The 21,086-nt window shown below is 41.3% G+C and overlaps 1 long non-coding RNA gene across 1 annotated transcript; it reads right to left on the reverse strand.

Moving 5' to 3' along the window:
* Positions 1-18,880: 18,880 nt before the first annotated feature.
* Positions 18,881-20,403, reverse strand: LOC148880568 (uncharacterized). Its single transcript, XR_016104594.1, has 3 exons — positions 20,082-20,403; positions 19,895-19,985; positions 18,881-19,766 (listed from the first exon to the last, which is right to left on the reverse strand). It is a non-coding gene; the product is annotated as an uncharacterized LOC148880568 (long non-coding RNA).
* Positions 20,404-21,086: the final 683 nt, after the last annotated feature.

Here is a 21,086-nt window from a genome sequence, read left to right on the forward strand (position 1 = left end):
TATCCAACTTCAGCTTTAGCAACCAACAAATCACTTGATTCAGCGGTTTCAGCTGTTATTCAATAGCCCCTAGTCTAGTTCCCTATGTATCAGAACGGTAAGATCATTTGATCACTACAAAGAATACAAGGTATATATATTGAACAGCGTGATAGTTATTTAACAAACTTAGGGTCTGTTTGGTTTGTAGTTAGAATCAGAATCAAAATGCTCCATTTCCGTCTGTTTGATTCAGAAATGAGAATTAGAATTAGAATGAATGAGATTTCATTCTGAGGGAAAAGGCAGAGAATAGCCATTTCCTCAAATGGGGGAATGGAGGAAATGGCCATTCTAGTAAAAATAAGAAAGGGATTCCTATTCCATCCAATAAAACTGATGAATGGTGATTTGGCCTGACTTAGCAAAAAGGGGACACGTGAACACGACCTGACTAAGGGATGACAGTTCAGCCTGACAAGCCTAGTTCGCAGCGATTGAGCTTGGGTATTCAACCACCTCAGCACAGAATCACCTTGGTGTCGAGCTACCTCGGCATTCAATCCAATTCGGAACTAAAGAACCAAAGTATCAACTCGGGGCTACCAACCCGAACCGCCACATAACGATTCCATAAGTTTCTCCAGCAAACTCCGAACCTCATGGAATCACGCCACTTAATGGCAAGCCTAATCTTCTCCCCGCATGGATCGGGCAAAATTGATAATCTTTATTACTTGATACGTTACTCCCCAATTAAAGCGGAAACGAATCCCATCAGGACGAAGATCCTAGAACCGATCCGTAAAACCCGCGAGAGCTCAACTATAAAGGCACCAACCCCAATGACACAAGGTATGCATGATTTTTCTACTCTCTAGCTCTCTAGCTCTCAAAGCTTTAAGCTTGCACCACAATATACAAACTTAAGCATCGGAGCGACCTCGTTAGGTTAGACACCCCGGGTTCTCTGATCCGCTGCCTTATAGATTCACCTAGTTCGCTACTCGATTGGAAGCCAGATCCTCCTCCAGTAGGGAGTAGTCAGATTGCGCTACATCAATTGACGCTGTCTATGGGATTACGACCGAAAAGTCATCGCTCTTACAAGTTATCAACCTTCTTCTACATCAATGGCATCTTCCAGTCACACTGGACAAAGCAGCGAGATGAACGTCTCCGGGGGACAACCCCAACTTCCTTTAGTGTGCATCGGCTAGTTCACCATCCCGCTTACTACGGCTGGGGTTCCAACGCTGACCGTGCCACCGAGCACCACACAGGTGAATGCCCCACATCCCCCAGTGGTAGGCGCAGCCTTTTCTGAGCCTTTTGTGGTTCCCCCCGAAGTGGGACAATCCCAGTTTAACGACCTGGTGTAGTGTGTTCAGGCCATCCAAGTCCGAATGCAGCAAGTTCAGCAATTCCAACAGTACCAGCAGTACCTCTTCTACTAGCAGTACCAACAGCAATTCCCTCCACTGTTGCAGAACCAATGGTTGGTTCCACCTCGGCACCCAGGGGCCAACAGAATCAGAACCGACCTCACGTGAACCAAGACGTCATCCGATCTCCCCATCGAGGCGAAGAGACTTCCCAAGTCCCAATTCCTCCCAGGAGTCAGGTCTTACCCTGTGAGAGGAGAGATGGTCAGATTACTCCACCTGCTTCACAAGGGAACCTCGGAAATAGGTCCGAGGATACTCATCCTAACAGGGCCAATCTTCCTCGGCGTTCGCAGCAAGAAAACGACGGTTTGCTTGGAGGTAACCAGTTCGGGGTTCGGGGCGTGAACTCAAGACAGGGCCTCTCCATCCATGACAGCCAGCCCTAGAACCCCACAAGGAACTAGGAGCTACCTCACGGAAGAATGGTGCCAAAACACACTAAAATCAGCAGCACCAATGCCAAGCCTTTAAAGAGGCAACAATGGAGATGTCGCATGGCACGTTGTACTTCAGCTCAGAACAACCAGCCAGCGAGACCGAACCAACAAGAAAGGCAAGCTAAAGGTAAAAAAGAAGCAAGCTCGTTAGCTACAAAGGCTGCTCCTCCCCTACTTTCTAGGTCGTCTCTCCTGTCTCCCGAGCTCTTGGCGATCCCGATGCCCAAAGATTTCAAGATGCCTCCCTTGGACAAGTATGATGGGTCCTTCGATCCTAATGATCTTGTGGACTCCTTCCAGTCCCAGATGCACCTAGCTGGGGCTGACGAGTCTTGTATGTGTGTAGCCTTCTCCACCACTTTTAAAGGGGTAGTTCGGACCTGATATCGGAACCTCACGCCGGGGTTGATCAAGAGCTGGTCGCAGTTCGCAGATTTATTTACCTCACACTTCATTACCAACAAGAACTAGGTCACAAGAAAGCCTCCTCAACGTGGTTTAGAGAGAAGGAGAGTCAATTACAAGTTACATCAAGTGCTTCAACGACACCTACCTGCAGATCCCAGACTTAGACCCGGCAGCAAGACTCACGGCAACTAAGAAGGGAATAACTCACAGGGAGTTTAAATGGCATGTAGTGGCCAATAAATTGAAAGACATCACTGAATTCCTCAAGCTAGTCGATCAGTTAATCGCCATCAAAGAGGAAATTAACCAGAAGACTGACAACCCGACAGAAAAAAGAAATGGAGACAATGACGACACAGGTAATAGTGGACACAAAAGAAGAAAGAGTAAGTCCCGAGTAGGGGAAGAAACAAATTCGGAAGCCGATCTCCCTCGCGAACTCACAAATCAGGTCGGCGCTCCAGGATCCCACCTATTGAAAGGACAAACTACACACTGCTCAATGCTAAGCGAGGAGAAATCCTAATGGCCATCAAGGACCCCTCCTTCATCAAATGGCCTCCTAGGTTGAGGGGAGATCCTGCAACAAGAAACTGAAACGTCTACTATCATTTCCATAGAGACCACAGGCACAACACAGAGAACTATAGAAACCTCTGTGATGAGATCGAGGAGCTCCTCCACCGCGAATACTTAAAAAACTTTGTACAGCGAGAAGTCAGAGGTCAGGAAAATTGACAAGTAGACCGATAGGGGGACCAGAGAAGGAATGCCCCCGAGACCAGCAGGCAGAACGAGCAGCCACCACGGTAGTTGCCCGAGGAGAGACTGATCCACAGGGTAATCAATATGAATACTGGCGGGTCCATCATCGCAAGGTGTACATCGGCAACCGGATGAACCTCAGTCTGCGAACTACAAAATGAAGAGGAGAACCCTTCAAAGAGACCTCGGCTTGAAGAACTAATCTACTTCATGGAGGACGATGCGCACGGGATCCAGTATCCTCACGACGACGCTCTAGTGATAAAGCTGAGGCTCAACGACTTCGAAGTCAAGTGCATCCTGGTGGACTCGGGTAGTTCAGTAGACATACTACTCAATGACACTTTCGCAAGCTGCAGCTGCAGAAAAGTGACCTAAAGCCGACAAACACTCCCCTGGGCGAGGAGGTCAGACCTTTCGAGTGAGTCACAGTACCCTTAGAGGCCAACACGTGGCCAAATATCGTGAGGTTCGAGCACACGTTTCTGGTGGTCGTGACTCCCTCTCACTATAACGCCATAATAGGTCGGCGCATTACGCACGCCCTATGTGCGGTAGTATCCACCTACTATCTGGCGATGAAGTTCCCAACGGACTATGGAATAGGAGTTGTGCGAGGAGAATAGCTTGAATCTTGCAAGTGCTATGTAGCTGCCCACAAGGGGAAAGCAAAGCTAGCAACTGACCTCAACCTCGAGCGACAAACAGAGTATGCCGATGAGCGAGCTACCCTAACAGAGGAGACAGTCCACATCCCGGTCTCAACCGATGACCCAGCCAAGACTCTCCAGGTTGGTGCTTCGATCGATGAGCCACTTCGCTCTCAGTTGGTAAGCTTCTTACTAAAAAACTTAGATGTATTTGCCTGGTCCACGACAGAGATGCCCGGAATAGACTCCAAGATTCTAACTCATAAATTAAATATCGACCCCTTAGTCAGGCCAGTTAGGCAGAAGAAGCGCAACCTCACCCCGAAACGTTGGATGGTAGTCGATGAAGAGGTCGGGAAGCTCCTAGTGACAGACTTCATCAGGGAAGTCCATTACCTGAGTTGCGTAGCTAACCCGGTTTTGGAAAAAGCCCAACGACAAGTGGTGCATGTGCGTCGATTACGCCGACCTGAATAGAGCCTGCCCGAAAGACTGCTTCCCACTGCCCAAGATCGACTGCCTAGTGGACGCGACCTCAGGGCATGAGTTGCTGAGCTTCCTAGATGCCTATTCCGGTTACAACCATATTAGGATGGACCCTACTAATGAAGAAAAAACTGCCTTTATAACTGAGCTTGGGTTGTATTGCTACAAGGTCATGCCCTTCGGACTAAAAAATGTCGGGGCAACCTTTCAACGCCTTATAAATAAAACTTTTGAGCCGTTAATCAGCAATAAAATCGAATGCTATGTTGATGACATGGTCGTGAAGACCCAATATTCAAATTTTTTGTTAGATGATTTACAAAATGTTTTCCAAATTTTACGAAAATATAGTATGAAATTAAATCCCAACAAGTATGTCTTTGGGGTCACCTCGAGTAAATTTCTAGGCTATATAGTCAATTGACGTGGCATCAAAGCCAACTTGGAAAAAATAACAGCCATCTTATATATGAGACCACCTCACAAATAAAAGAGGTTTAGAGGCTGACTGGCCGAATAGCCGCCTTGAGCCGCTTTATGTCCAAGTCGACAGATCGCTACCTACCCTTTTTTAAAGCCATAAAAAATAGTAAAGACTTCGAGTGGACTGTAGAATGTCAGCTCGTCGAGGGGAAGGCAGATCGCTAGCACTCTAGTTCTGACCCGACCTGAGGAAGGGGATGTATTAAAGATGTACCTATCCGCGAGTGACGAGGTGGTCAGCTCGGTATTAATCAAAGAGGTAGATCAGGTCCAACAACCCATCTACTATGTTAGCAAAGTTTTACAGGACACAAAAACCAAGTACTCGGAGATCGAGAAACTAGTTTACGTGCTAATCATAGCAGCTTGCAAGCTTCATCCATACTTCTAAGCCCACACCATCATCGTCCTCACCAACAAGCCTATGAGACAGATCCTACTCAAGCCTGAGGTGTCTGGCAGATTGACGAAGTGGGCTATCGAACTAAGTGAGTATGACATCCAGTATGAACCTCGAACGGCAATCAAAGCCCAAGCCTTGGCCGATTTTGTGGCGGAATGTACATTTAGTACCGTAACTCCCGAGATGATCGTGCTCAAACACACAATGGAAGCTTCAACCAATGCGGCACCAGTCCCGGTCAGAGCAGGTCTGACCTAGGACGAGGATCCCTGGATTCTCCACATTGACGGCTCCTCCAACCAACAAGGAAGTGGTGTAGGAATAATTCTATATGACCCAAGCGAGGTGAAGCTGGAATATGCACTCCGGTGACTATTGCAGTGACTCACAACTCGTAGTCAACCAAGTCATCAGTGAGTATGAAGCTTACGACCCCACTATGGCCGCTTACTTGGCCAAAGTTAGGAAGATCCTGCGCGACTTTATTTCCTACTTCATCAAACAAATCCCGAGGTCTGAGAACATTGAGGCCGACACCTTGTTCCGATTAGCCAGCACAAGCAGTAACACCATGCGGGTCGTGTATATAGAGGACTTACCTCAGCCTAGCATTCTCGGGGGGGGAGGCAGGGGAGGTCGCTCCTATAGCACAAGCGGAATCGAGCTGGAACGATCCACTCGTAAGTTACCTGCTTCACAGGGCCCTCCCTGCAGAATGCAACGTGGCTCGAAGGGTAAAGCGCCAATCAGCTAAGTGCATCATTATAGACGGACAACCGTACAGAAGGTCCTTCACGCTCCCCTGCTTGTGCTACTTGCGACCTTCAGAGGTCGAATACGTACTCCATGACACCCATGAAGGCTTGTGCGGTGGACACTTGGGGGGCAGGGCTCTCGCAAAAAAGCCATTGCGGAAATGCTACTACTGGCCCACGATGAAGGCAGATGCACTTGAGCTCATCAAGAAGTGCGACAAGTGTTAGAGGCACGCCAACATTCACTACCGACCTGCTGCCGATCTGAAATACATCACTATCCCATGGTCCTTCACGTAGTGGGGAATCGACATCCTTGGCCCATTCCCGCCAGCGATAGGATAGAGGAAGTTTCTGGTCGTAGCAGTAGATTACTTTATGAAGTGGGTGGAAATTGAACCTCTGGCAACAATCACAGCCCGCAACATACAAAAATTCCTTTTGAAGAACATAGTATGTCACTTCGGGCTACCTCGAGTACTCATCTTCGATAATGGGAAGCAGTTCGAGGATATTAAGTTTCAGAATTGGTGTGCCGAAATAGAAATTCAACAAAATTTCACCTCGGTGGCACACCCCCAGGCGAATGGGCAAGCGGAAGTCATTAACAGAGCCATACTTCGCGGACTGAAAGCTCGCTTAGCTCAAGCCAAGGGGTTGTGGGTAGACAAACTACCAGTGTACTCTGGGCCTACCGGACTACCATCAAGTCTATCATAGGTGAGACTCCTTTCAACCTCACTTACAGCACAAAAAAGGTGATCCCAGCAGAAATGGAGATGCCTACACTACGCTTGGAGGCCTATGACGAAGAGACGAATGATGATGAGCTCCATACCAACCTAGACTTGTTGGAAGAGGTACGAGACGTGGCATACATCCAAACTACAACCTACCAATAGAGAGGAGTTCGATACTATAATGCTCGGGTCAAAAAGTGACACTTCCACGTCGGTGACCTAGTTCTTCGAAAGGTTATGGTACCTAAGCCCGACGTCAATAAACTCGGGCCGAATTGGGAAGGTCCGTACCAAGTAAGACGGGTGTTCGGGGAAGGTACATATGAGCTCGAGACTCTGGAAGGGAAGCAAGTACCTCGAGCGTGGAACATTGGCAACCTAAGAAGGTACTCCGCCAAAGACTTGTACTCCTCGATGGCCTTAACCTTGGCCTCCTCCATTGCCTGAAAACGTATCTCAATTCGCTCCTTCATGTGATCCTCGAGGTTCTCCACCTCCCTCTTTAGTGCTGCCTCCCACTCCGCTAGCTCCCTCTTCAAGGTCACCTCACGCTCTTCGAGCTCCTTCTTCTTTGACATCAGCAACATGAGCAACTCCTTCTTGGCCCGCGCGTCCTTCTTCAGCTGATTATTTTCATTGCGGGCTAAGTTCAGTTCGGTGTGGGCTTCACGAGAAGACTCCTCGACTGCGAGGACCCGCTTTAAGTTCACCTCGGACTGATAAGCCAAGGCGTGGATGGTGGAACTCACCTGCTAAGAGAAGAAAACAAGTGTCAGCATATAAAAGGCCAAGTACAAGACAGATTGAAGAAGACGAGTCCGAAAACTTACCACCATGCAATGAGTAGTCACTCGGGCTTCGAGCTAAGCAACCAGCAGCCCAACCCAACTTGCAACCTCCTCAGCATATACCGCACCCTTGCTCTTGAGGAGGCCGAATTTCGGAGTCAAAATGCTCCGAGCTACATCGTCGTTGCCTGAAGAAGCGGCAGCTCCCGGGGTGAGCTCCGAAGACGCAGCCTCCTTGGACGCGCGGGGCGAGGAGAGCTTGCTCGAGTCCTCCTCGACCAGATCGAATACTGGAGGCTATTCGGTGGTTGATGGCTGCTTAGGCTCTGGAGCAATAGCTGGCAAGGACTCAACGCGAGCTCTTTTTGAAGATCTCTTCTTTTTCCCCTTCTTCATACTCCCGAAGAGTTCGTTGACGGGGATGTCCATGATAGCTACAACAAGAAACAAGTTGTCAGATACCATACCAAAGTAAAGCAGAGAAAATATAGCAAACAACGACCTACCAAGACTCAGACCGCCCTGTACGAGCTTCTTCTTGGTCACGAAGTCTTTGAACTTCAGACCGAGCTCTGCCTAAGATTGGAGCGCCTCTCTTGTCTTCAGGTCCAGCCTAACACCGGAGTCCTAGATGGCTGCCCTCTAGTGAGTCGGGAAAGGCCACCCCTCAGTGTTGCAGACCACGAAATAGCGCCTCTTCTAGGCCAAGACCTTGCTCGGAAGCTCATGCAAGAGTTTGAAGCTAAGACGAGGTGAGTTCTTTTTTATGGAAAGAATAGAAGAAAAGATGTCGAGGTCAAGTGGAAGACTGTAGTCGTGGAAAAGAGAGATAGTCCCTACGACGTTGCGGATGGTGTTCGCGTGCAACTGGTCTATGGTGATGTTGAATAACTTTAGGATTTCGACTATCAGAGGGTGAAGTGGAAGATGAAAACCAGCTACGAGTTGTTCCTCGAAGATCACGATCTTGTCGTGACCATGTTCCTAAAGAAAGTTACCTAAAGGGATGTTGTAGACGAGGTCGTTAGGAAGTCTGTACCGGGCTACTAAGGATAGGAGTTTGTTTGCCATCATTGTCGACGAGCCAAAGTTATCTAGCAGCTGACGTCGATGTCAGGTGGAAGTCAGGTTACCAGAGGCTTCTCATTCCCCCCGGGTGAGTCGACCTCTGGAGGACCGTGGACCGCATCTTGACCCGAAGTAACCTCCTCGGTGGGACGAATATCTACGGCCTGAGCCGGGGTACCCACCTCGGCTCCAGCAGAATCACCGCTCCCGTCTAAGAGACTATCGAAACTAAAGTTAGACATGATGGAAAGGCGTGGAATCGAAAAAGAGAGAGTTAAGGGAGACTCACCAAAAGAAAGGCCGAAGAAAGGAAGGTGACCTCGAAAAGACACCGAACTAAAGGACTCGAGCACGACCTCAGATTGCGGATTAGCGGACTTGTGGTGAAGAAAATGAGCCCCTTGCCCCCTATTTATAGCCAATGTGTCCGGGGATCAACGATCAAGATCATTGCGATCCAACGGCTCCTAGGAAAACCGGTTGCATGACCCCCGAGGTTGAAATCGGTTTAGCGTGTGTTTTGACGTCCACATAGTTTATAAACGGCATGACGTCCGCGCGTAGATTAGATGTGACCTGGGTTATTCCTGGTTGAGTCGGGTGGCCGAACAGGTCTGACCAGCGATTCGCCCGTCAAACTACCTAGACCTCGTGCCAAATCCACCTGGACTCGTAATGAACTCCCCACACCAGGTTGAAACCCCTGGCTCGAGGAGTGGGGGCAATTGATGAAGGGTGATTTGGCTCGACCTAGCAAAAAAGGGACACGTGGACATGGCCTGACTAAGGGATGATAGCTTAGCCTGGCAAGCCTAATTTGCAATGACTGAGCTTGGGTATTCAACCCCCTTGGCGTCAAGGCACCTCGGCATTCAATCCAATTCGGAACTAAAGAACCGAAGTATCAGCTCGGGGCTACCAACCCGAACTGCCACATAACGATTCCAGAAATTTCTCCAACATACTCCAAACCTCACGGAATCACGCCGCGTAACGGTAGGCCGAATCTTCTCCTTGCCCGGATCAGGCAGAATTGATAATCTTTATTACTTGATACATTACTCCCCAATTAAAGCGGAAACGGATCCCCTCAGGACGAAGATCCCAGAACCAATCTGCAAAACCAGCGAGAGCTCAACTATATAAAGGCACCAACCCCAATGACACAAGGTACGCATGATTTTTCTACTATCTAGCTCTCAAAGCTTTCAGCTTGCACCACAGTATACTAACTTAAGCGTCGGAGCGACCTCACCGGGTTAACCACCCTAGATTCTCTTATCCGTTGTTTTGCAGATTCACCTAACTCTCTCCTCAATTCGAAATCAAATCATCCTCCAACAGGAAATAGTTAGATAGCACTACATCACAAACAGTTAGAATCAAAACAACTTATTTCAATTTCAAACCCTTATTCCCATGAACAAAACAACGCCTTACATTTTTGGGCTCCCATAGACTAATTCGATCGATAATGGGTTGTAAAGCCTGTATATATTTCAGTATTTCTGAGCCGAGCATGATAAAGCCTAGCAAGTGGCATCTCAGCTGAGAACCGAAAATAACCCATTAAGCCATTATTATTGTCTCTTAGGAAAAAGGAGTTAGAGATAAGCTCTTTTCTTTTCATTAATCGACTCAATCATATCCAAGTACATCTGTTCACATTACAAGACAATTAGGCATATATCCCATTCCAAAAACAAAATTATGGTAAAACGTCAAATGAAGCTATCCTAGTACAGAAAATAATTGGGCAGAAATGCAGGTTAGAATAATTCTTTTATTTTAATGGTCTTGCAAAGAAACGTTTAGAACGTTTCTTCTTTTATTTTAATGGTCTTCCAATGGATCATTCAATACCAATTCGTTTATAGGGCATTCAAAGTCATGAACTTATTGCCTTGGTGGGAAGGTAACCGTTGATTGAAATGGCTAAAAGGAGGCTCTCCTATCAAGCAGATAGCTGAAATAGGGTTAAAGTAATCTCCCAGACAGTTGGATTAGTCATAGCTTTTTCAAGATTGCCGGTTTTAAGTAGTAAAGATCATTTTCTGTTTTCTCATGAGCAAAGGTTGATATTATTTTAACAATACATTTATCATATTTCATACATTTCGAACCTAGAAATACATAGTCAAATTTTGTCATGTTTTACATGTAAATTTATCTTGTATATATGACAAAGCATATTTCATTATCATCATCATCGCCCATCTTATCTCAATTATATGGGGTTGGCTACCTGAATCTTATTTCACCATTCCATAGTGCCATATCATTGTCAAATTATGAGCACTTAAATTATTTCTTAATATTTTCACTCATGTTCTTATCTACTCGTTGCCCAGCCATCCTCGAAGTATGTATTTCTACCTTTTCACGATGGATAATTCAGTCATGCCTTTTGTTTTGTTGAAAATTTTTGAATGTTAAATGAGGTGGTTTGAACATCTACTATGAAAAAACGGAAGTATGTATTCTAGGATGGAGTGAAATAAAGTTCCCCTTATAAATTGTAACAGATCACTTGCAGATATTATTGATGTTATTTTACATGAACAACTTTCTTGGTTTAATTACTCTCATTTTATCACTTATTTGAATTATTCCTAGGTTCTTTTTGGATTCATTTCTGACCCTATCACCTCTAGTTTTTCTTTCATTATTCTTATTAGAAATGACTCAGTTGGTATGCTAGCCGGTTTGTTCCAGTAGAGACGGGGATTCAAATCCCACTACCACCAACTTTGTGGATGGGGGGGTTATAAGTGTGGTGGGCATATTACCATATAACTAAAAAAATACATCTTAATTAAGACATACATTTTTTGGGTACACTCATTTTATTTAAATAATAATAATAATAATAATAATAATAATAATAATTTTATTCCGTTAAGTTAAACCATAATTCATTGATATATTTTAATAAGTAGAGGGAATTTATTTACATTTGCCAAGCTTTAAAGATTGGAAGAACTTTTGAGTAGTATTCACCCATAAACTAAAACTAGCATGCAAACCAATGCCATCACGAGGTGTAAATTGGGATGTGCCGGTCTGCGGGTCAAGTTGAGTCGTTCTTCCCTCCCCTAAGATACTTTGGAGGGTTGGCCCGAGCCCATGCGGGCCCGTGCCATGCCACGGGCTGGGCTGGTTTGTGAGTCGAGCCTTGGACTAAGCCGGGCCAAGCCATGAGAGATATGTTTAAAAAAAAATTGAAAAAGAATAAACAAATCTTAAAATTTTATTATATATGAAATTTGATGCATACAATTGTTTATATATAGAATAATAAAATGAAATAATATATTAAAATTGAAAATAAAGTTTTATATATTAATTATTATATATATGAGTCATGCCACAGGCCAAATCGGCCTATAAACCTAAAACCCCAATCCGACATGACCCATATGATTATATTATGCTTGGCATAGATTATGTTTCATTATGCCCGGTCGACCCAAAATCATGCCGCGTAAACGATACGACCCGATTTATACTTCTAATAACTATCACCTCATATAAGAGGACATGTATATAATGGGGAAGATATGATAGCATATACTTGGAGAAAATTGGTGAAGATTTCTAACTCTAAGAGACATCTCTCAACCGTGCGAACAATCCCATGTTTGGCACAAGAGACAAAGATGGGGGTGCAAGGGTGGGACCCGCCAAAAAAAATCTAATGCCACGCTCATTCATAATTAGATTTGGGAAGGAGACTTTGAGATTGACTGAATTTGGATGGGAGAGAGAATGGCCATGATTATTGGCATGGAATTCAGGGACGGCAAACCGTGGTCTTCAAATTTGCTTAGCTCTCTCATAGTTATTGGGGTTCTGTATTTATTACTTGTTAGAAATTCCTACTCGATATCATATGAAATTGTCGGATCCGTATGTCAGCAAGTGCCAACCGAACTATATTATATTCTCTCATTTCAAACTTTTCTGGAATAAATTTGCTTTTAACAAACCGTTTTGAAAAGTAGTGTACGTTTTTTAAAGGTTTGTTTGGTTGCACGCTTTATTGTAGAATTCAGTCTTCTTTTCTTTTATTTCTTTTCTTTCAAGGATGTGGATATCAAGTCAAAGATGACAATTTAATACATGAGACTTAACAAATATTTCATTTAGCATATGGCAAAGGTATAACTGATAATACTTCTGTAGAAAATAAATAAATGAGAAAAGGAAGAATTTCATCCCTATTAACTTCGAAACAAATGAAAAGTCTTTTAGGCTGTGTTTGATTGCAGTGCAAATTGATGCACAGATATGATTGTGCAATTGATTTAGGTGCAAATTCGTATGTATTTTTGTTTCATTGCAGTACAAATGAAGCAAAATAAGGATTGAATCATAATAATGTAAAACTCTAACCAAAATTTGCAATCTTTTCATTTGCACTTTTATGCATTTATATAATGCGAATAAAATTGAACTGCAACCAAACAGAGCCTTATTGAAACCACCAGTGACCAGACATAACAGCTTGCCTTATTGAAAGGAATGTTTTATTCGATCAACAGATACAGATAGGGCCATGGAGTGAACTAGTAAATCACCATTCATTTGATCGATATGACCCACATCATGATCTCTATATATATCTAATGCTAATTGTGCTTTTTGAGAAATTCCCATGGAAACCTTTTGTCAGAATTTCAAATTCAGCATATTTTTTTATGCATAATCAATAATTAACTTTACATGGTTTTCTTTGTAAAGGTGTTTTCCATTCTAGGGAAAAGTTATTTTAGACATACAAAACACCTTTCAGACTGTTCCTTGGCATGAAAAAATAAAAAGGAGAAGATTTTGATTCAGATGACTTTTCGGATAATTCTTTGTCACAGAAGTCCTTATCTTAATACTAGCCATTACAAAAGTAAATGAAGGCATTATGATTGCAAAGGAGCATATATAATATCCATTACTTTATATATGTATATAGTGCTTCTCAGTTGAGCCATTATTTCCACTTAATGATATGCTTTCCTGACCTTTCACTATTATATAACTTATCATCTAATTCATTATGGCACATATTCCAAATTAAATGTATATCATCTTTACATTTGTCATCATTGTTATTGTTCTAGCTTTATCCCAACTATATGGGGTCATGAATTCTATTTTATCATTTAATTAAATTTAGGGGGTGTTTTTTTTTTTTAACTTTGAGAGGGGGAAAATTGGTCAATGGGATTTTGATTTTCATTGACTAAGAAACTCATGTTCTTTTTTCAAATTTATGTGGGGACTAGAGAAAGTTTATTTATTGGGTAATACTTAATTGGGTAAGTGATACCCTTCTCCTATGTGGGTGGGATAAAGTTGTCAAAATTTGAATGGGACAAAAATGCCCCTTTTAATAATGAATTTTTATGGATAAAATGACATTTGCCTTATTTACTGGAAAGTAAAAGAACATGGGTAAATGCACTTACTCAATTTAGTATTTTCAGGGAAACACTTATCTGAGTAAGTGCATTTACTCGGGTAAATGACTTATTGAAAAGTGAACAAGTCCTTAGTGTCTATTCATCATCAATTATGGGCACCCAGATCATTTCTTATTACTTTCAAGGTGCCAATTGGCTAATTGGTAAGGTCTCCAGCTATATAGGGTCAGCTACATGAGTCTTGTTTTGCCATTCCATTAAGTTTAGTGTCATATTCATCGTTAAACTATGGGCACTTAAATCATTTCTTTATTACTTGCAAGGTGTCAATCTAGCTAATCAGTAAGTTCTACAACTAGTTGTAGCAGAGATTTGGGATCAAATCCCCACCTACACAAGGGTTGAGGGGTTATAGGTTTGGAGGATGAGATACCCTTGTTGTATGTAGCCCGTTGGAGCAAAAAATAATAATAATAATAATAATAATTTCTTATTACTTTCACCTAAATCCTATTCAATCTACCCTTAGAAAACGACAAACTATATCTCAATCAAATATTATCTTGGATAATAAATCAATATTTAAAGGTGGGTAAGGCATATCAGGACTCAAGGAAAACACCTCAAGCTCAATGAGATAATGCCTCAGACCTTGAGTCGCATGTCTTAGATTAAGAATATATGTTTTATGTTAATCAAGTAGGGCTCTCATTACAAGACTAAGTTAATACCAATCCTGAGTTTTCAAGAGAAGTTGTTTATTATAATCTATTCAAACAATATTTCATTTATCATACTACAATATAATGGTTCCAAATATCTTAATATTTTTGTAGTCCTTATTTTCATGATAATTAACTCATTTGCAAATTCTTCTTGGACAATAATATGGCCCATTTTGTGGATATTTATATATTTATTCTAATTTTATTATAGTTTTTTCTATGGTTCAATATAAACTTGTAGAGTACAAAACCATGTACTTTATACTATTTCGTATGTGTTTGCATTGTACATATTTGTATTTGTACTCTTTCCAAATTGAGCTTAAGGGCATGTTTATTTTCTCTTAACTTTTATCTCTTAAGAAAAATCTTTTAACTTTAAGAGAAAATTGGTTGTTTGTTTCCTCTTATCTCTTATCTCTTAAAGTGCAATCATACAACTTTTTGTTTTCCAATGATACTCCCAAAAAGACAAATGAAAGCTCTCATATATGGAGTCAAAATGAATGTTTAGTAGTTTTCAGAATTCAGAATTCAGAACAACATTTTCTGCATTCAAAGTTCAGAGAAAAGAAAAATTCACCAATACCAATATACCTCTTAATGTAATTATTACACTTTCAAATGTTAGACTTCAAAGAAAACGAACATGCCCTAAGGCTCCATTTGGAAGGAGTACAAATACAAATGTGTGGAGCACAAAACCTTATATTTTGTATGGATTTGTACTATACATGTTTGTATTTATACTCCTTCCAAACTAAGCTTAAGACTCTATTTGAAAGGAGTACAAATGCAAATTTGTAGAGTACAAAACCATATATTTTATATTATTTTGTATGTATTTGTACTGTACATATTTGTATTTGTATTCCTTCCAAACTAAGGCTCGGTTTGTAAGGAGTACAAATGCAAATATGTAGAGTGCAAAACTTTATATTTTGTATCATTTTATATGTATTTGTACTGTACATATTTGCATTTGTACTCCTTTCAAACTGAGCCTAGTACAAATACAAATACGTAGAGTGCAAAACCTTATATTTTGTATGTATTTGCATTGTATATATTTGTATTTGTACTCCTTCCAAACTGAGCATAAAGATAAAGTCTCATGACGAGGCTAGTCATTGCACCACATTTCATGCCTTTACCTTCCTAAAACATTATAATAAACACATGGAAGAATGTGAAAATATAACTTTGTTAACATTCATTTACTATTTACATTTGAAAACAGCTAGAATGTGACAAGGTTACCCATCGATAACGAGGAGCAGGAGGAGACCCACATGTAGGGATGGCAATGGGGCGGGTTCGCGGAGGGTTTTGTAAATTCTAAACCCTATTTGCCTCCCTAAACCTCCCAGCCCATACCCGCCCCGAAACTCGTAGCGGGTTGGATTTTGAAATCCAAACTGTACCCGCACATGAAAACACAAAACCCTCCCCAACCTTACCCTTCTTGAATTTAAGGGTAGGGAGGGTTGGATTTAGAACTCATATCTAATTTTCTATTATTTCTTGTCATATATAAACAATAAATAAGTAAAATAACACAAATAAAAATGTAGAGAACACATGAACCATCAATTATCTTTCACATAAAATTTAAAATATTATTAAATTCAACACTTGATACATAAAGGTTACATACTTCCAATGATATGCTTGTAGGGGAGGGTTGGGTTTAGCCTAATACTACTCCCTACCTGTACCCATACAGGTTGTAGAATACTAAAACCCATCCCTACCCCAAACCCGACCTTCAAGCAAAAAAATCTGCCCCGTAGGATAGGGTAGGGGTAGGTACCCACCAAGTAGGGTAGAAAGTGCCACCCCTGCCCACGTAAATTTTCTTGCACATTTAAGTTGTTCCGCCAAATACATCTCAAAAGCAAAGCCAACCATGTTGTTGATGGAACACCCCAAAGTGGTTTATACAAATCTTTAGCATTTTGTTGAGCTATTTGGAAATCCTTTTGAGGCCACTTTCTATGGATAATGGAATTGATCCTAGCTTTCTTGAATGAGTCCAGATCACCTACCAACAAAATACATTCCAACAACCTACCAACATGATCTCACACCGCACATCTCATACATGAAGGGTCCCACTTTTATGATGGGTCTTAGGCACATGGTGAAATGTGCGGTGTTAGATGAAGTTGGTAGGGGTTGAAATATGTTTCGTTGGTAGAAGATATCAACTCTTCTTGAATCGATCAGGATTTTTTCTTTACAGATTGAGCGTTTCTTATATCAACCGCACACCATGTTCATCTGCATGTGCACCGGGTACATCTCCAATACTTATATGTTGTCATTCATAGGAGATGTTCTCAATGCATGACTACAATTTTCTGTGAAGAGCAAATCTAATTTTCTTGACTAACTCGTTACAGGCTTGTGAACCGTATACAGGCTGGGTTTGTTAATTTTCAATATCATTCACTAGATTCAAGTTTCATCGCCTAAATTCAATTTTAATACTAACCCTGTACATACCTTCCCTATCTGGATCTGCTTTCTTATAATTTAAATTAATCTATTGACGGTATAAAGCATAAATTCTAACATAGTTTTGGCTTTGATTAATAAAATCAGCTCGGCTCATTGATAATCTTACGAGTTACAATAAATTAGATCTTATTAGTTGACACAACACACACAAGAAGTTTGAATTCCACAAAATTTCTGATACATGTCTTGAACAAAACCAAAGAAGACAGCCAAGCACCAACAATACGTTAGTTAATTATAATAAAGGTAAATTTTTTAAATTACCTCTTATGGTTTAGCTAATTGACTAAGTGCATCCTTATTGTTTAAAAATTGACTAATACTATTTCTATTGTTTTTGACAATTGACTAACTCTACTCTTACTGTTAAGGTCTGTTAATATTCTGTCAAAACTCATTGCATGTGATATATATTTTTTAAAACTCAACTTTACCCTCCACCTCCCTCCCCCTCTTTCTCTCTCTCTCCCCTACTTTTTTTTATGGGTTCAGGCATAGAGTAACAGGACATGAGAATCAGAAATTTTGTGGAGGAGGGGTTTCACCGTGCTCTTCATCTTGCTAAAGAGAATCAACAAGAAGAGATTTTTACGAAAATCAAAGACATTTTCTCTTTCATTGCTGAGGACTCGTACAACTTCTCCCTAGCCGATCTCTCTGTCTTTGATTTCCATACGAGAACAGAGGAAGAGTTCCGACTGTACTCGACTGGTCAATAAAAAATGAATCGTGTGAAGTTGTTGCAATAAGAAACACCACTACTTATGCTTGCAGCAACAATAGTGACTGCTACAAGTCGTCCAAAGGTGTGGGATATCTACGCAAATGCTTCGAAGGCTTTCAAGGCAACCCTTATCTTGAACATGGTTGGTAGTGTACGTAATATAATTAATTTAACTCTTCGTCAACTTCCTCTTTGCCAAGATTAGTTCTACAAAAATGATAGCCAATGTTTAATTCGGCCCGGGTTTAATTTATGTTATAAACCGCTTATAGACATAAATGAATGTGTGGATTGAACCATGAATAACTGCGCAGCAACAGCGATTTGCACAAATACAGTAGAGAGTTACCAGTGCTCTTGCCCAATAGGTACAGAGGGGGATGGAAGAACAACTGGACACAGGCGCATCCCTCTTCAATCTTTACAGACAAAACTTGGGGTGATTCAAGTCTGCATAGGTAGTACATAGGGTAAATTTATTAAAGAGGAGGACAATGAAAGGTTAACCATGCTTGGGTTTGAAAGGTTAAGGTTTTTATGAATCAGTGTTTTTTTTCCTTCTTCTTATTTTATTTTGAAAATTTAAAGAAAAATAAAAGGTAAAATAGTTTTTTTTTTTTTGTCTTTCTGTTAACGGACACTAAGAATAAGAAAAGTATTAATCAATTGTCAGAAATTTACCCTTACAACAATTGTATAAATGGTTAATTGTACCTAAAAAAATACAGATTACACAACAACTAATATCATATTCATTGCATAGATTAAAGATTTTTAAGAGGGATTTTACCTATAGCGTAGCATTCTAATTTGATTTTTTTTAAGCATTAAAACCTCGCAACAATCTCATGCATTTATTTTGCAACCCAAATGACGGATTTTGGATAGTGGATTTTGAAGAATGGTATAATGCTACCCAAATGCTAGTATAAGCAATCGATAGATAGGAAAGGAGAATGAATGGCATTGGCAATTTGGTACCTCCCTATAAACTCTGATTTGACGTCAGAACGACAGAGGATGTAAGTTCCTCTAAGTAGCCATCATTGTTAGGTAAAGGGCATCTATGTATTTGGCATTTAATTGGCAACCATTTTGATTCCACTTTATTCACATATATATTCTTTGATCTGATGCACCGACATGATGCCTGTCACGTCCTCACCCATATACAACACCCACTGTTCACATTTCTTCAAGCAAATGCTTGCCCTATTTCTTTCTTCAAATTGAGGGGATGACAATATATATTTATATAGCACTAATTAATAGCTTGTAGCTTCCCCAAATCTCTAGAAATGAATAGTTTATACCTAAGAAATCAAAAGAAAGCAAACTGCAAAACTCTATTTCTACCTCATTAATTAAGTGTTGATCCTCAGATGCCTCGATCAGCGTTCAGAAATGACATGAATTGAAATACCATGCTTTTAATCTTCTTGGTTAGATTTTGAGAAGACAATAAAAAAGGAACGCTGAGAAAACGAGAGTTTGAATATAATGGATCGATTGAGTAGCTTCAGAAGGCGTCATTTTTATTTGGATTCAATCACAGCAGCTTGACAATGAGGCGGCCGGTGCGGTGGAGCGTCGATACCCATTAAAGGAGGGAGTCTGTTGCTGTTTGGTCGGTGGAGCCTCCTCGTCAGACCGCTTGGCCGGCCAGGGTGCTGCAGCCTGCAGCTAGCCGATCGATTCGACGACACGGGATATATAACTAGCTAGGCGCTAGAAATTAAAATAGTCTGCTGTCTGCCGGCCGCAACCGAGTCGGACCTACACTTATCATGGGAGACCCTGTGACAACATCTTGCTTTGCTGCTGCCTAGCTTTTGAATTCGTTATTATGACTATGAACCAGGAAGTTTGAGCTGATCATGGTTGAGATGACTTCAATTCTTTCCGGCAACGAATCTTTGGTCAGCTCTGAGAATATTGCTCAGCTCTCTGTCTAAATTACGCAGCTTAAATTGACAAAAACAAATAAGAAAATATATAAGAATATATGAAGAAAACGAGAGCAGGCAATAACCTAGCTAACAGTCTTGAACCGACAGAGACTATCATGGTGAGGATGGTGCCCGGGCCCTACCAGAATATCAAAGCTGCAGCAAATATAAGATCATCGTGTCCTTGTCTGTAAGTGCAACCTGTGATTCTCGATGCACCATTCAGCTAGCTCCCTGCAAAAAAGCTAATCTTTTAATTTTTTTTTTTCTCAGAGGAGATTGCATGCACTACCCGCTTGAGATTTGTCAGTTGAGGATCGATGTAATTACTTGTATAGATGCTGGAGTTATAAACTTCTGTATTTATTAACGTTGAAGATGTACTCGTGATCAGTTTTAGTTTAGTTCTGAACTTCTGATAGGGTGAAGAAGTGATCATGGCTAGGACCACTTGGACACAGTTTCTTAAGTTTCCTCCCTTCTTTCTGAGAGGTTAATTAGGAAAATGAAAAGTTTGAGTTAGAGATGAGAGAGGGAAGGGATAGTGTTGTGAGGATGTGTTGGAAGGATCCTTTAATGGAGATATTAGGTCACTGTGGATGAAATAACAGGTGAAAGTTAGTGGAAAGCCCCGGGGAAGGAGATGATATATATAAAAAAAAAAAAAAAAAAAACATATGGAGGTTATGATGATAGTTTTCTTTTGCAGGGTGGTCGAGTGGAGAAAAGCATCGATGGACATTCGATTTGGAAGGATTTGAGATAGGCTCATTATTAATCCCTGTGGAAGAGCAATAGACGTGGGGGAAGAATTAGGTGGACCCCTCTCCACTTATTTCTGTTATGACTTTTCAACTTTAAAATTTGAAGTGCCCTTTCAATTTTTTCCCTAGCTATTTTTTTAATTTGACAGATTATTAATATTATTAGTAATAGTAATAGTAGTACTAAAGAGGTTTCGGGTGAAGTGGGAAACTTTCCTGCGCCGCCTACCTGATTTCTTCTGTGGAAGATGACGTGGCAAATGATCCAAAGTCCAAACCAGTCATTTCTTCCCAGCAGATTAATTAAGATAAACCCTATACCTCATCATGCTTTGGTGGTTTCTTCAACAAATTCTGGTGATTCATAGTTTATATTAAAGTTGCTCATAATTAAAGAAATTTCTATGGACATGTACACGTGGCAAGTAATTTGGGGGCAAAGCTTGACATATAAACAGATAACAGATCGAGGAATGTAGACATGTGGCAAGTTCTTTAGAGCTGAAAGTTTTTTGGCTTCATGGATAGAGGCAAAGCAAGCTAAATATGTGGAGTCTTCTTGTGCTCCCAA

This window comes from Nelumbo lutea, chromosome 1 (assembly GCF_056320005.1).
Source record: "Nelumbo lutea isolate HS-2025 chromosome 1, American lotus-T2T, whole genome shotgun sequence".
Taxonomy (NCBI): domain Eukaryota; kingdom Viridiplantae; phylum Streptophyta; class Magnoliopsida; order Proteales; family Nelumbonaceae; genus Nelumbo; species Nelumbo lutea.